We start from the raw sequence: 16,054 nt of genomic DNA, 5'->3' as shown, positions 1-16,054 counted from the left end.
AATAGTCAGCCAGTCAGAATTACTTTATTCGGTTCATAGCAAAAACCATAAAAGTACGACGAACATAAAACAATACAACCATTTAAAAACATTTGACATAAAATTACAAACGTATTAAAACACATAGTTTTTTGCTCAGAAATCAAGAGTGATATACACTATAACCATGTGATCTTTTTCCTCAATCTCATTGATATTACTAAAAAAGTGGCTATGTTAAATATCTCCCAAGGAGAACCCAACATCTGAAGATACATGAGTGCTGGTTTTACCTGTCTGAAACCTTTATTTTTTAAAAGAGGAATGATGTATTTTTTACGGATTAAAGACAGGTGGTCACAGAAGAAGATAAAGTGCGTAGTGTCTTTTATGGAGAATCTGTCGCACGAACAGATCCCCAAATCCTTCTCCTTAGTCCAACCAGGAGAGTCAGTAAGTAAAAGGTGGAATTTGTTCATTCTGAACCTGGTTAATATAAAACGATGGTTCATCTTATTGACAATACCCAAGTAAGGCTCTAGACTATTAGATATAGTAATCAACTGGTGTACCTTTACAGTGGGTTTGAGTAATTCCCTTTCTTCCCTTATTAACATAGCCCTCTGTTTATAGGTGGCTTTAGCCCATTTTAAATCCCCCTTTACTATGATGCTTGGATTTTCAAATAACTCTGGTCGGCCCAAGTACCTGGCTAGATATTTAATATGGTTCAACCACGGTATAGTTTTACCATACTCTAAAGCTAAGCAATCTTTTAATATTGCATGGTTCAATTCTAGCTCAGGATTTAGCCAGATTGAAATCCATTTCAAAAGTGGGGCAATAGCTATGCGATCAGTTAAGTAATCAATCCCACACTCTTGGTGGACGATATAGCCTGATGTTGAACAGGGAAGGGATAATAATGATTTTAAAAATCTATTTTCTACAACCTGTAGATCAGAGATATTTTTAAATCCCCACAAGTCAGCCCCATATAGTTCGATGGAGGTGCATTTTGCTACGTAGATGTTCAACATGGCTTGCATGGGCTTCACCCCCAATTTGCGTCCAAACTCTAAAACAGCAAGTGTGGCCCTAGCAAAAGCATTGCGTTTGGCAGCCAATTGTGGGGCCCAGGTGGACTTGTCGTCAAAAATGACACCTAAATAAGGGAATCTTGTGACCCGTGATAAAACATGACCTTCACAAAACATTGTTTTAACTCTCTTTGGATTGGAACCCACAAACATCACATGGGATTTGGAGAAGTTCACTCCAAGGTCAAGTGCAATCATGAATTTAGCAAAAGAATCTAAAAGATTTTGGAGCCCTACAGCCGTACGAGCTAAAAGTGCGGCATCGTCAGCATACAATAATGCTGGGATGGTAAATTTGCCTGCCCTGGGAATATCCTTACAAGACTTCGTTAATGTAGAACCCAAATCATTAATATATAGTGTAAAAAGCAGGGGGGCTAAAATGCATCCTTGCCTAACGCCGTTAGTGATTCCAATCTTATCCGTGGAATTGCCATGACGGTCATATCTGACCGTGGCGGTAAGATCTCTATGCAGATCCGCTAGGAAGTGAACAATATTGGCATCTATTCCACAGTTAAGTAGTAACCCCCACAATTTTGAGCGATTCACTCGGTCAAACGCCGAGGACAAGTCCATAAAGGCCAAATACAAGGCCCCTTTTTTTGCAATGGTATACTTGCCTATTAAAAGTTGGAGGTTCAGGCTCTGGTCTATGGTCCCGCGGCCCTTACGAAACCCATATTGTAGACACGAGAGAGTAGCTGTGTCTTCTAACCAATCAGTTAGTCTGCCCAGGACCACACGCCCCAGAACCTTCACAGCTGAATCAATAAGGGAGATAGGCCGATAGCAGCTGGGGTCCCCCCTGTTACCTTTTTAAAAAATGGGTATGATCACTGATTTGGACCAGGTGTCAGGAATCCCAGCGACACATACCCGGTTAAAAACATTGGTTAGAACTATGGACCAAGTCTCAGGATCAGATTTAAAGAGGTCCGCTGGTACGCCATCGGGGCCAGGGGCCTTATTTCTTGTCATTTTACCGATGGCCTCAACCACCTCTTGCTTAGAGACTAATAAAGTATATGGGTTCACGATGGTGGAAGAAATACTCAATTCACCACTAGTTCCCATTTCGTAGACTGATTTAAAATGAGAGTGCCACGATTGTTTCCCGATGCCGCAGTCTAGTTGATCATTTCCTGTATCGGAAAAAAAGGGTTTATTGACCACAGACCAAAACATTGCACTATTTCTTATTACATCCACACTGGAAAGTTCTTCCCATGCTTCCTCCCTAATCACCTTTTTCCTGGCATCCAAAGTTTTCTTGTATTCTTTTCTCAACCCCGAGACCAAAATCCTGTTTACTGGCTTAGATTTCAAGGCGGCCATTAGCTTTCTATTGGCGGTTGAGCAGCTTTTATCAAACCAGCCTAGCTCTGCCTTATCCTTGTGTTTTCCAGGACGGCTCAAGTCTGCTAAGATCTGACTGCAAATAACTGAATATGCCGCTAGAACCTCATCATCCCCTGCTTCGAGGTCCAAGCAAGTTTTTAACTCAGATCCTACCTTACTTTTCAAGTTGTTGTAAAAGTCGCCTGGAATTACTTTGCTCCATCTAATTCTACGAGCCTGATCAGATGGGCGAATATCGGATTTATCCACTATTGTTGGAAATTTAGCCGGTTTTTCGAAAATGTGGCAGAGACTTAGAGTCACGGGGTTATGGTCACTAAAATGGGACCAGGACGTCATGTAATTTTTAATATTAGCCCTCAAAACAGAACTAACAAAGATGTAATCAATAACTGAGTCTTTCCCAGTTCCTTTAAAAGTGGGGATGATTTCGCCCTCCATAGACGGGAGAAACAAACCGTGGTCTGCCAAAATGGATTCGAGAAGATGTCCCGCCACTGTGTGTTCGAAATGTGCAGCCCTTGATTCGATCGGTCCCAAGGGATCCGAGGAGAGACAATGAAGTGGACAGCCATGGATGTTAAAATCACCCATCACTATAGTAAGGCAATTCTTACTGTTAAGTTTATTAGTCTCCTTGTGATCGACTAAAAAACTATTTAGTGCGGCCAGGTGATCGGTCGTGGCAACTCTATCATATGAGTTATAAAAATTAATTACCAAAAAATCAGGTCCCTCATTCATCCGGATAAAAATAGCCAAGCAGTTTGGCGAGCCTGTTTCTAGTTGAGAGAATGAGCCAGATATAGATGCTGAAATTAACGTAACCAGCCCACCCTTCGCCCTCCCAGAACTAGATGGGGTAGCGGATACAAAAAAACTCTCATGCCCATCAATGTACAACGTGTCCTCAGTGTCCCATGTCTCTTGTAAACCAATAATACTACCTGATCTAATTAGATCTCTCCAAACAGGGTCATCTAATTTACTTCTAAGACCAGCTATATTCCAAGAAATCAATTCAGAAAAAAGACCCAGTGATTCCTGATTTGGTCCTAGAGAGATGGAACCAAGATTTGGGGGTTTCATAGATGGAAGGACAGGAACTTGTGTATCAGGAATAATGGTTAGGTCGCAAGGCTTTAGTCACTCGATATCATCCAGATTGGAGAAGACATCAAATCTATTAGAGACAGGGACGGTAAAGTTATTAATAGGGCCGAATCTAGGACCAAATCTAGTTGGTTGGATAGAGGATATTGGACCTGTGTGGGATGGAGGATAAAAGAAACCCAAGGGGAGAATATTCACGTCGTCTTTATGAATTCTCACAGACCCTGCCTGTCTTAAAATGTCATTTACCAGCCCTGGGGATCTGAAGCTTATAACAATGCAGTCACCCTCTAGATGTTTAACAGTCTTTCCAACCCATGGTACCCTTCTGATCATCATAAAATGTTTATTAAGATGATGGCCCAGAACCGTTTTATTAGACAAGTGATGAAGGGCCTTGTTTTTCAAAGAGGACCAATGTTCCTTTTTATCTTGCTCCAGTTTAGGCACATTGGCTAAAATAATAGTGTAGGGGCATGCCTCAGCCGGTAAATGTAAAGAAAAATCCCCACCATGCTGAGGTACAGGAAAATATAAGCCCCCCTCCTTAATCTGCATTTGCCCTTCCTTTCCTAGGGTCTTGCCTAAGTTGTCTATAACTGGTTGGAAAGTATTAGATCCTGAGCAGTTGGGCACTACAGGAGGGACTGGTTGTTGTGAGGGAGTAATCATGGAACTCAACAAGTTATCTACAGAAGCCGTGATTGTATTTAATGTATCCCCTACTACAATATTTGAGCCTGTTTGGGGCACTTTGCCTCTAAGGTGAGATTCCATAATACTAATACGATCCTCAATACGTTTCAGGGTGACTATTAGGGGCTGAATAAGTGAAGTGAGATGTGCTTCCATGGTTGTGATAATACTAGACATAAGTGTCTCCCTGCTCTGGTCCACATCTACGTTGGGACTAGCACGCCTACTCTCGCCAGAATCTGCCCTATCTAAGTGAAGAGAGCTACAATTAACTTCCTCCGACCCAGAAACAGAGGTATTAATCCTTGGTTGCTTTGCCTGTTTTCGATTTCCCGCAGAGTTATTATTAGCTTTTCTTTTACCTGTGACAGATTTCCCCCCATTACACTTCATAACATTTTTCAACCTGGACTGTCTAGTATGAGTGGCCACAGGTGTAGGGGCTATGCTGTCTGTACTTAGAAGTGTGATAGCAGTAGGAATAGGAATACAGTCTTCCACAATCGACTCAGTAGGAATCACACGGGGATACAGTACAGCCGGTGTAGCATTAGGGGAGGAAATGTCAACTAAGGGTAGCGGGATACTTAGATATCCATTGGGCTCAAGAGATAATCGGCATTCAACCAGTGCGATTTCGTTCACTACAGCAGTTTCAGCCTGTTTCAGATAATTGTCCAATGTCCCCATGCCTGCAGCCCTCGTACTTGATTTAGAGTGCCCTCTTGGCATGGCTCACACCGCTGTTTAGAAAAATACGTAAATAGTGCGTAGTGAGACTCACCCCTGAACAGATGACAATGAGGGTTCTGGCCAGGTGTAAGGGGATAGTCCCAACCCAACCTCTTCCGACCTCAGACGGCCACAGACGGCCCGCCCTTTGCCCGGGCTTAGCCCGGCGCCGCCCGCACGCGTCCCGCGACGCGGAGGGAGCCGCGGTGTTTTGTGCGCCTCCAGGCGCGTACGTGGCGTCAGAACTTGCGAGTCCGCAAGGAACTCTGGGGACTGTAGTCTCCCCCTCTCTCTCGGCCGCAGATTGCTATGGCGGCGATGGCGGGGGAGAGACGCGGCTGGAGAGATCCCTGTGGCAGCAGCGATGACCAACAAAGCAGGACGATGAACGGGGCACCAGCAGATAGGCAGGCTTCGGTTTGAAATTAGATTTCCCGCTCCCCAGAGGGAGCCGCGGTGTTTTGTGCGCCTCCAGGCGCGTACGTGGCGTCAGAACTTGCGAGTCCGCAAGGAACTCTGGGGACTGTAGTCTCCCCCTCTCTCTCGGCCGCAGATTGCTATGGCGGCGATGGCGGGGGAGAGACGCGGCTGGAGAGATCCCTGTGGCAGCAGCGATGACCAACAAAGCAGGACGATGAACGGGGCACCAGCAGGTAGGCAGGCTTCGGTTTGAAATTAGATTAGGTAAGAATAGTCATTTAAATACCTGTAAATTTACCATGAGTGAGACTCAGGTAGTGAGACTCACTCACAGTAAAAGTCCAAAAGACAAGTCGTAAAAAGTGGAAAATCACTGGGGGGCTAAATGGGAGGTATGCTATAAAACGTATTAATCAATCAATCAAGTGATTATTAAGTGCAGCAAATCACCCGGGAGGGTCCCAAGGTGCTAACACAGAATCACATTTTTGAGTGTTGCCAAATCAAGAGAATCCCCTACAGGTCAGTGCCACGGTGGATCTGAGAGAGTTTTTGCAGTCAGTTACATGCCACCTGTTGTATAGCAACGATGCCATGTGTGCTAGAGAAAGCAGGAACAATAGGTCCTGCTATTTTGACAGTAAAATACACCATTATTCTGAGTTCAGGGTGGTCCTCAGGTCTCTGAGCAGAGGTGTTATAGCAACTGCTGCATTACTGAATGCCTCTCTATTGCATATGAGATGATTCATGGAGATCGGGGTCCCTGATTGAGTTAGTCATTTGTCAGCCCAACCTGTCAATATACTAGATGCTACACATACAATGAATCCTCGGGTCTAGATTAACAAACTAAGAAGAGACACAAGAGAGGGTTAAAAACAGTGCACGTGCACTGTATGTGTGTGACGAAAACAGACAGTTTTCGTCACACCCATGCAGTAACAGTATTATGCTGCAGGTGCACTGTTTTTAACCTCGGCACCAGGAAAGAGTTAATATAGTTTTCCCCTTCGCTCTTAGTAGCTAGTTTTAACACCACTATCTTATATGTCTTATGTCTTATATTTTTGTTGCGCTTCGCTATTCACCCAACCAGTTCTCTCATCTGCTGGATTTAGTACATCCAAAACAGAGTAGAAAGAAAACATCCCTCTGCTCCTCCCTCTCAGAGATGGAGTTGTAGCCCTAGGCGGGGCTAGGTTTTCCCGCCAAGAGGAGAAACCCAGATGATGAAGCATGCCACCATTGGTGGGTGATGGTATTTTGTCCTAAAGGAGGGATTCCCCCATAAGCACCGAGAAACAATCTCTTGTGTCTCTTCTTAGTTTGTTAATCTAGACCCGAGGATTCATTGTATGTGTATGATTATTGTTTGGGGAACCAATCCTTGCAGGTCTCTTAAACTTCCTCTGCCACCTCCCCCCCCATCTCTTTGCGTGTTTACCAATATACTAAATGCTCCTGTCATTTCATATCAATTGGAAAGACTATTGCAGAGCCACAAGGGCACATTAAATATATGCAGGAAGTTAGCCAACTATGACGTGTGGGGCATCATGTGAGTCCTGGATAAAAGGAAGCAGCGCCAGTGCCTTGTAACTCTGGCTGTCCTAGACATCCTGGAGCATCAGTTAGATTTGAAGTTGCTTCTCAACTGATTACCCTGGATCAAAAGACTTAACAGCCTTCATCATTTTGGAAAGAATCTTTCAATTCACAAGAGTGTCTTTTGGTTTGATGTGGGCAGTCAGTGTATTACATATGGAGATGAATAATTTGCTTTAGGCCCTACTGAATATTGGTCTCTTACACAGTGATATATATGCTGGTGTATTAGGCAAATGATGATGAACATAATGGAGAGCTGCATAGAGAGACAATGACACTGAAGTAAGCAGTTTAACCATGCATTGGGATTAGGGATAAATGCAGATTTACATTGGATGAGATTTCTATTCATTGTGCCAGCCAAGTGGAACCTATTCACAAATTGGTTCCTTTGGATAGACTGCAACGCGCTCTACGTTGGTGTCACCGCTCAGCTGACCAAAAGACTTCAGACCATCCATAATGTATCGGCCAAGCTCAGACTCCCTCACCACGCACGCATCACCCCGCACCTCAGAGACCTTCACTGACCCCCAGTCACAAACACACACTCTTCAAGGTCCTTACACACACACATACAGAGCTCCACACGACCTCCAACCTCCGCTCGGCAGGACTTTGGCTCGCTCACAGCCCCCACACTCACAGAGCCGGCACACTCACAGTCCCACCTCGCTCCCAAAGCCTGGAACGACCTGCCCCTTCACACAAGAGCCGACCAATCAGAAGCTGAGTTCCACAAGAATCTAAGGGGCAGATTTATATCAGACTTGCGCCACTTTTACGCCGCCGTTGCGTCACTTTTGTGATGCAGCGGCGGCGTAAACCCTGCGCCATGTTGCGTCCCATTTACATCGTGGAGCATCTATGGAGATGCGTCACGGTGTAAAGCCCTGCGCCACATGAAACCTGCGTCAGGTTTCATGTGGGCGTTTCTACTCAGGGGGGGCGTTCCGTCGCAGGAACGCCCCTGAAAAGTGACTCCGTGAAATCTTTAAGATTTCACTGAGTCACTTTCCCAACGCTGATGCGTCAAAACCCTGCGCCTGCTTGAAGCAGGCGTAAGGCTTGACGCACCATGTTAGGGATAGGGTAGGTTGGAACAGTGCTGGAGTTGCGTCGCGCTTGCGACGCAACTTCAGCACTGCGCCAACCTTACGCCGGCAGATGCGTCACGTATCTGCTTGTCCTTGCGCCACGATGCACCGCATTGTAAATGCGGCGCATCTGCGGTGGCGCAAGGGCAAACTTGCGTGACGCATCTTCCCTGGCGCATCCATGCTGATTTGCAGGGATGCGCCAGGGAACATAAATCTGCCCCTAAAGCTTTAGCTCTTTTCCTGGGCTCCAGACCCGGTCAGCTCTGTCTCTGCTTTTTAATACCAGGATACCCTCCCAGGTGAGTCATGCGTTCTACAAATACACATAACATAACATAACACACCATAACATAACATAAATTAACATAAGTTAACATGACAACAATACATAACATTACACTTAGCACAAGCCACAGTAGCTTTGCCTAAAAGGAGTTAATAGCCACAAGTGGCCTTATAAAAAAGAGAAAGTCACTTGTAGCTCAGATCTCCTTGATATAATTTTTTAGATTACGCTGCCAGAATCAGCGCTAAACGGGACAAAGATGAATAGATTTACTCTCTCCCCTGCCCCTCCAGTGATTGCCAGTTGCCTTGGTTTTGCGCCGCCCGCTGGGCGGCCATGCCAACCACGGTGGGTGCTTTAATCCACTTGCCACACCGAGGCACTCGCACCTCGCTGCCCCATTACATTCCTGGATCAAAGTGACCTTCAAACTTCAGAGGCATTTAAAATGTCAGCCAGGGATGATGCATGCTCCCATGGGAGCACCTTTAAATTGAAAGTCATTTCACGGGTCCTGCAGCGCTGGCCGCCGGAAAATGTCAAAGGCTGGCACCTCGTCTCACTCTGTACCGACCGTGCTCGCTCGCAGGGAGAGGTTCATGGACCAGCGGCGTAATCTGCGACAGGCTAAATGAAGCATTGTGAGGGCTGCCTCTTAAAATTTGAAAATGGTGCAATAAGTTCATACCCATTCGCTAGCACAGAAAGTAGGACTGAGGTGATGCAAAATCAGTTACTTGTCCGCAGAAATCATGGGGGATGGATCCCCTGACTGCTGTTTTGTTAGAGAAATACCCCAATATTCTGGGCTCAGGGAGCCCCTCTGGCCTCCGGGCCCTGGTGCCACTGCAGCTGCTGCACCGCTGAGAGTTAGGCTCCTGCATAGCTATCTTGTGCTAAATGGATGCTGCGTCTCATGTTAAATCTCTGCTTATAGATCATTCATTCAAAATGCTTCACTTTTATTTATGTAACTAATTTGTGCTGACACATCCGGATGATGAGGTTAGATCAGAAGGGACCAATCAATATGCATGTTGTGGGCTAGTGCTAGGTCGATAAAGAACATACTGGCACATGCATCAACGTAGGCTTTTGCGATTCCTTAATTGCGATTATTAAGGAATCGCAATTAAGGAATTGCAAAATCCTATGCATGTAGGAATTGCTAAAAAAATAGCGATTCCTACACATTCCTTAATTGCGACTCGCAAATTGTGAGTCGCAATTAAGGAATGCTGTCCCATTCATTCCTATGGGCCTCCAGGCCCATAGGAATGAATTGGAGATTGCATGAGCAATTTGCGAGTACCAGTAGGTACTCGCAAATTGCTCATGCAATTTCAAGGGTGCAAGGGTGTCAAAATGACACCCTATTGCACCCCTGAAATTGATCTGTGCACATATGTTGCTCACACACATGCCTTCAGGGCATGTGTGTGCGCAACATGAAACTTTTTTCGCTAATTTTTTTACTTTAATGCATTGCATTTAAGGAATCTCAATTTGTGATTCCTTAAATGCAATCGCAATTGAAGCAATCGCAATTTAGAGATTCCTTAAATTGCGATTTTTGCATTTGGGATGATGCATCCCATATGCAAAAATACCGGTCGCAAAGGGGCAGATTCTGAGAATCTGCCCGTCTGCGACCGGTTTTTCCTTTGATGCATGTGCCTGATAGTTCCCAATGATGCATAATGATTTCTTGACAATGTAACCCGTTCCTCACAGAATGGTGACTTAGCAGCTTAAATGCTTTCTTACAGAGAAAATGGCCATATAAACCCTTGAATGTGGAGTTCAGCCAGAGACCTTTACTGTCACACCTACTAAGGACGCTGCCCGATTTCTTGCTGATTTTGCTGCACAGTTGCCAATTAGTCTATTTCCGAGTTTGGTTTTTATTCTGTATTTGTTCCTATTACCGAGAGCCTTCATGACAGTGCCTTTTTGCACTTAAATGTGACTATTGCTGTATCTGCATGTTGCTATTTCTGTATTGTACTTTTGAATATTGTAATAAACCTTCATGGCTTCTCCAGATTCCATTGTAGAACTCTCTTTTAGTCAGCTCTTTCTTTATTGACTGTCTTTTGAAATGCTGTTTTGAACCTCTCTGGGACACATTGTCTCATGATTCGAGTTTAACACTGTCCCTGATCGACCCAACACCTGGGCACCCCGGTAGAATGCTGATCATTTTCTACGACCCCTGCGTGCCCGCATCAGTTAGATTTCAAGTTGTTTATCACCAGATTACCTTGGATCATAGGATTTGGACAACAGATGAAAATGAACACAATGAAGAGCTTGAGAGAGGACCAAGGACACTGAAATAGGCCATTTTGACTATGCACAGTGTGATATGCAGATTCACATTGAATGAGATTTCAATTCCTTTTGGCAACCATGCAGGATCAATTCACCATGCTGGCTCCAATGTATAGATGCAGTGCAATCGAGTTTGTGCAGAGTCAGTTACATGTCATCTGCTGTGTAGCAAGGGTACGATGTGCTCCAGTGAAAGCACGGGCAATCGATTCCATGACTGCAGATTTGGTAGTAAGATATACCAATATTTTGGGTTCATGGATCCCCCCATGCCTTGGGCCTGGCGCCTCTACAGCTGCTGCATCTCTGTTACCCATGCACCTGCATTTCAGATGACTCAAGCACATCAGGGTCTTTGGCAGGATTAGGGCCTGATTTGGATCTTGGCGGACGGGTTACTCCGTCACAACAGATCAGGTCACCCGAAATATGAATCGCATAGGATATAATGGGATTTATATTTCGGTGGATGGGATATCCATCACCATCACGACCCATCCGCCAAGATCTAAATCAGGCCCTAAGTCCCCTTTCTGCTACGCCTGTCAATATACTAGTAGCAGCTTCCATTTCCTGGCATTCGAAATATTAGCACAGAGTGACACATGCGCACTAAATATGTATAGGGATTCAGTCAGTGGGATGTATGGTATGACGTCAGTCTTGGATTAAAGGAAGCTGCTCTGGTCCATTGTAACTCTGGTTGCCATAGACTTATGGGATCATAAGTTACATTTAAAGTAGTTTATCACCAGACTACCCTGGACCAAGCGATTCGGGCAACTGATGACGATGGATATAATAGAGAGTTGCAGAGAATGACAAGGACACTGAGGTAAGCAGTGTTGATGATGCACACGCATGTATGCAGGTTTACATTGAATGAGATTTACATTAATTATGGTAACAATGTGGAACCTATTCACCATGTTGGTTTCTGTTTATGAAACAGGAGAACACATAAAAGATAATCAGAGAATGCTTGCAATAAACCTAGCCACTGGCAATTGCTCGAGGTAATATTATAACCCATCATCCTTTTCCCCGTCAATCCACCTCAGGTTAGGCCAGCCCTATGCAAATCAGTCTTGACCCTGCACCAATAGGAACAGTCCAGCTGAACTGCCAGGCCGGGTCCTCTCTGAACCGTAACACAAGCAACCAAACTCAAGTTTGGTTTCTGATTGGAGCTCTTTAGTCTGGTGTAGCTTGGTTCCAGTGGCACAGTGAGCAAGGGAAGTTTGTGCAGAGTCAAGTTCTGTATCCGCTGTTGTGTAGCAAAGGCGGCATGCGTGCTAGTAAAAGCATGGACAATGGATCTCATGACTGCTGTTTTGGCAGTAAAATGCACTGATGGTCTGTATTCAGAGAGCCCCTCGGGCTTCAGGATCCAGGTGCCACTGCTTTTGCTGCACTGCTGATAGCTTTGCTCCTGCATAGCAGATGACTCAGGCACATCGTGGTATCTAGCAGAATTAATCACCTGTCAGCCCAGCCTGCCATCCAAGAAGCAGCAGATATTTCATGTCGTTGGAAATAATAGTTCAGAGACACAACTGTGCATCAAATATATATAGGAATTCATACAAGAATGATGTATGGCAGCCTGTGAGTCCTGGCTAAAAGGAAGTTGCTCTAATAAATTGTAGCTTTGGCTACCATGGACTTCGATGATCATCAGTCCGCCAGGAGAGGTAATTCCCTGAGTGCATGCCAGATCAAGGCAACTTCACTTTGAAGAATGCTTGCAGGTGTACGCACGGGCAGTGACATTGATGTTGCAAGTGGTATGAAAATTGTCTGTCACATTTCAGGATTGCTTTGCTACAGAAATTGTGGGTTGGTTGTAAACTGCAGTTTGCAGTCATACTATAGTTGCACAATGTACAATCAACGTGTGTGCATGTGCTGTGCTGCCTCCAGGGATACCAGGGACACAATTTTGGGATGTATTTAAAGTTTGTCGGATGGAGAACAATCTGCCCCAATCTGATGGCAGATAGCATTATGACTGACACTGTGATAGACTACCACCTGCTAAATTTAGAGCTTACCCAGCGTGATCTCCTTACCTTGATAGGAACCGCCATCATGGCAGTTCCTGTCAAGGACCAAAAATGTTGGTGGACGGTCACCGTCAGTTTAGATGGTTACTTTAGCAAGTTTTTGGACTATATCCTTTTATAATTAATTGGTTATTTTTCACGTTTTTTCACTGCAGTAGCATATGTTTAGGTCCTGATGAAAGTCTGATCCAACCATAGATCAACACGGCTGAAACATGTTGACCCCTTGTCATCACACCACAGCGGTTTAAATCCATATCGTGTGTGCATTGCTATTTTAAACCTGACATTAGGCATTCTTTGATTAAACTGATTCCTATAGCCTAATAGCCAGTTTTAACATTCATTCACGTTTATACACTTGGTATTTTTTTCTGCTGCGCTGCGCTCTCACTCACACTTTAGACTCATCATTAGTGGGTTTAGGACACCCACCGACTCCATTAAAACATCCCTGAGCTCCTCCCTTACAGTGAGAGAGTTGTAGCCCTCAAAGGAACTAGGTGTTTCCTTTGGGAGGAGAGTCCCTATGATGAAGCATGTCACCTTTGGTGAGTGAGGGATTACGTCCTTTAAGGGATCTGCCCTTAGATGACCCCATGAGTATCTTTTCATTTTCATTTTTTGATGCATCCTTAATTTAGGAGTACGATTGTTTCACGTATACTATTGGTATGTGAATAGACCCTAGGATCTCTTGGTATGTACTAGGTTGGTTAGGGGATATAATCCGTAGTGGTCTTTAAAATTTGTCCCTTGAACCCCCTTTCCTTGAACTGTTGTAGTTTGTGAGGGTTAACTATGGCTCACATCAAGAATGGAGTATTGTCAATGAGAATTTTTTGGCCACTGCAAGATAGTGGGCAACTTTGCTTCCCCAAACATCTGATACATCATGGTTGATTCTTGTGTTTTTCCCATTCAAGAGTAACAGTGGAGAAGCAAAGGTGCCTTGTTAAACAAAGTGTCCATAAAGAGCAAATGTACATCATCCTCTGGTCATAGGATGTGACAATCTGCATTAATGACACTGGCTGACGCGGCTCGGTTGCTGCAATTATGCCAGGAGTAGGAATGTTTTACACGTGGAACAGGATCTGGGTTCTATTGAGCTAAACTTTCCTGATACAGACACAGAGGATGCCACTCCTGTGACAAGAAGAATTACATCCTATTGCTGATGACACAGCTTGTGTTTGAGCCTTCTGTATGCAACTTGCCATGTCACAGAGGCTCTCAGTGGTACTGGGTTCACAGGCAAAGATTTTTACCAAAGCACTACTAGACTGATTCAACTATTAGGTTTCGGAATCGGATACTTTGCCTTTTGGACAAAATGTATACTACAATAATTTGACCACTGTGCATAGTGTAATGGGACTTACCATAATGGCTGGAAGTCATCAACTGGGGGCTGTGCCCATGTACTGTGTATTTGTTAGAGTTTAACACTTAAAAACCGATAATATTGAATAAGTACCCTCATGTGAGGACCCCAGCGAGGTGGTCGTAATCAACAGTGAGATGCACAGTGATTAGTAGGCAGCAGTGAAGTTGTCCACACCATGGAACTCATAAAATAGTAACGTTTTTGAAGGAGTGCGACAGGTATGTGTGCTAGACCTGCTGCTTTTAATCTACATCTTTGTGACCTAACTGGTGATCTGCACCTACTTACGGCTCTAAATGGCATAATATATTACCGAAAGCAATGATAATCATTGACGATATTCTAATAGGATAATAAAATGTTTTGAGTGTATTATGTAATAAGACAGGGCCTTTATAGTAAAGAAGAAAACCCAAGTGATGTGTTTTGGGGACGTGGCTAAAGTGCTCAGCTACTTAAGTAGACACAAACTGCAGAAAGCAGACAACTATAAATATTTAGGTAGTCTAATAAACAATAAGCTGAATTGCCACAATGTCATACTAACAAAAAAGAAAGAACAAGTGTTCCTTTTCGAGAAGGCTCTACAGCAGACTTATCGAGTCTTCCCCAAAGATGATACCAAAAGGGTATTCGATAAAGTTGGTTCCGCTGATCTCATGTGCTTCCCCAGCTAGACCATACCTAGAACACCCAATGTCTTTAAGAGCTTGCATTAAGTCTCTTTTATTTATCCAAGTCCACTCCAATTTAAGTGATTGGCAGGAGCTTGGCCGTAAATTAGCTTTGTGTATCTCTCGAACTCTATTGTTGTCCTGGGTGTTTAGATTATTCGTCCCCAATGGAATAGCTTGTCTCGATTGATATTTCAAGAACTTATGATATGACGAACACAAAGAAAGCTCAGCCACATATATGGCCCTTTGTTTTCAGTGATCACAATAATATACTACATGGAAACATTAAACAGCCTGTTAACAATTGTTTGAAAGAATGATAAAGAAAAATCTAAATGTTTTTGCATGGGTTGCTGATCAATTTAAATTTCAGTCAAAGTGGACTATTTGCTGGTGGTTGAAAATCCTAATCTTAGTAAACAATATGTTACTTCGGTCAAATTAGGAAATACAATACATTCAGAGTCCAGAATGCATAATGGATATGTATTGTACTGTATTGTATTTGCATATATACAGCGCCTTATTCTCCTGCAAGATGCTGTGGTGTATGAGCAGAACCACGAGGGAATGCCTGATTTGAAGAAATGTTGTAGTGCTGTGATTCTTACGCAGGGAGTGGTTTGGTGTGGTGCGTGAATGGCCAGAAGCTAGATTTTGCAAGTGTGTCATTATGAAACCTGAAGGACATGCTATCATATGGGACATATTTTAAGAAGACACTGGGTGTTTTTATTTTTAAGTGTTGATATTTAATAGTAGCTTGGCACAGAGTAGTCAGGCATTGTGTAAATTAAATTGAAGTATTCGTGCATCACTTCAAACAGTAACATAGCAAAAATACCACACAAAAAGGATGCCACACCAGATGTGAGAACTAGAGTTGTTTTTAATAAATAAAACAAGACCAGAACAACAAAAATCCAATTAGAATCGGAGATATGCAATTTTAAAGATTTTTTTGAAAATAGCTCAGAAAAGCACAATGCGCCAACTGTGGATATTTGGTCATGCCGCACTAGGACAAAGGCCATAGAGCGCAAGCCCGCTACATGGACCCTGTTAGGCCTGGTGAACAAAGTACCTTATTCTGGTTTGTGGAGCATTGCGATGATCCGTGTCGAAGATGCATAGCACAATGGAAGCCATGCATCAGTTCTGAGATGCTGCGAGGCTGCGATGAGAGGT

The sequence above is a fragment of the Triturus cristatus genome, chromosome 10 (genome assembly GCF_964204655.1).
Source record: "Triturus cristatus chromosome 10, aTriCri1.1, whole genome shotgun sequence".
NCBI classification, from domain to species: Eukaryota; Metazoa; Chordata; class Amphibia; order Caudata; family Salamandridae; genus Triturus; species Triturus cristatus.
This window is presented reverse-complemented; position numbering follows the sequence as displayed.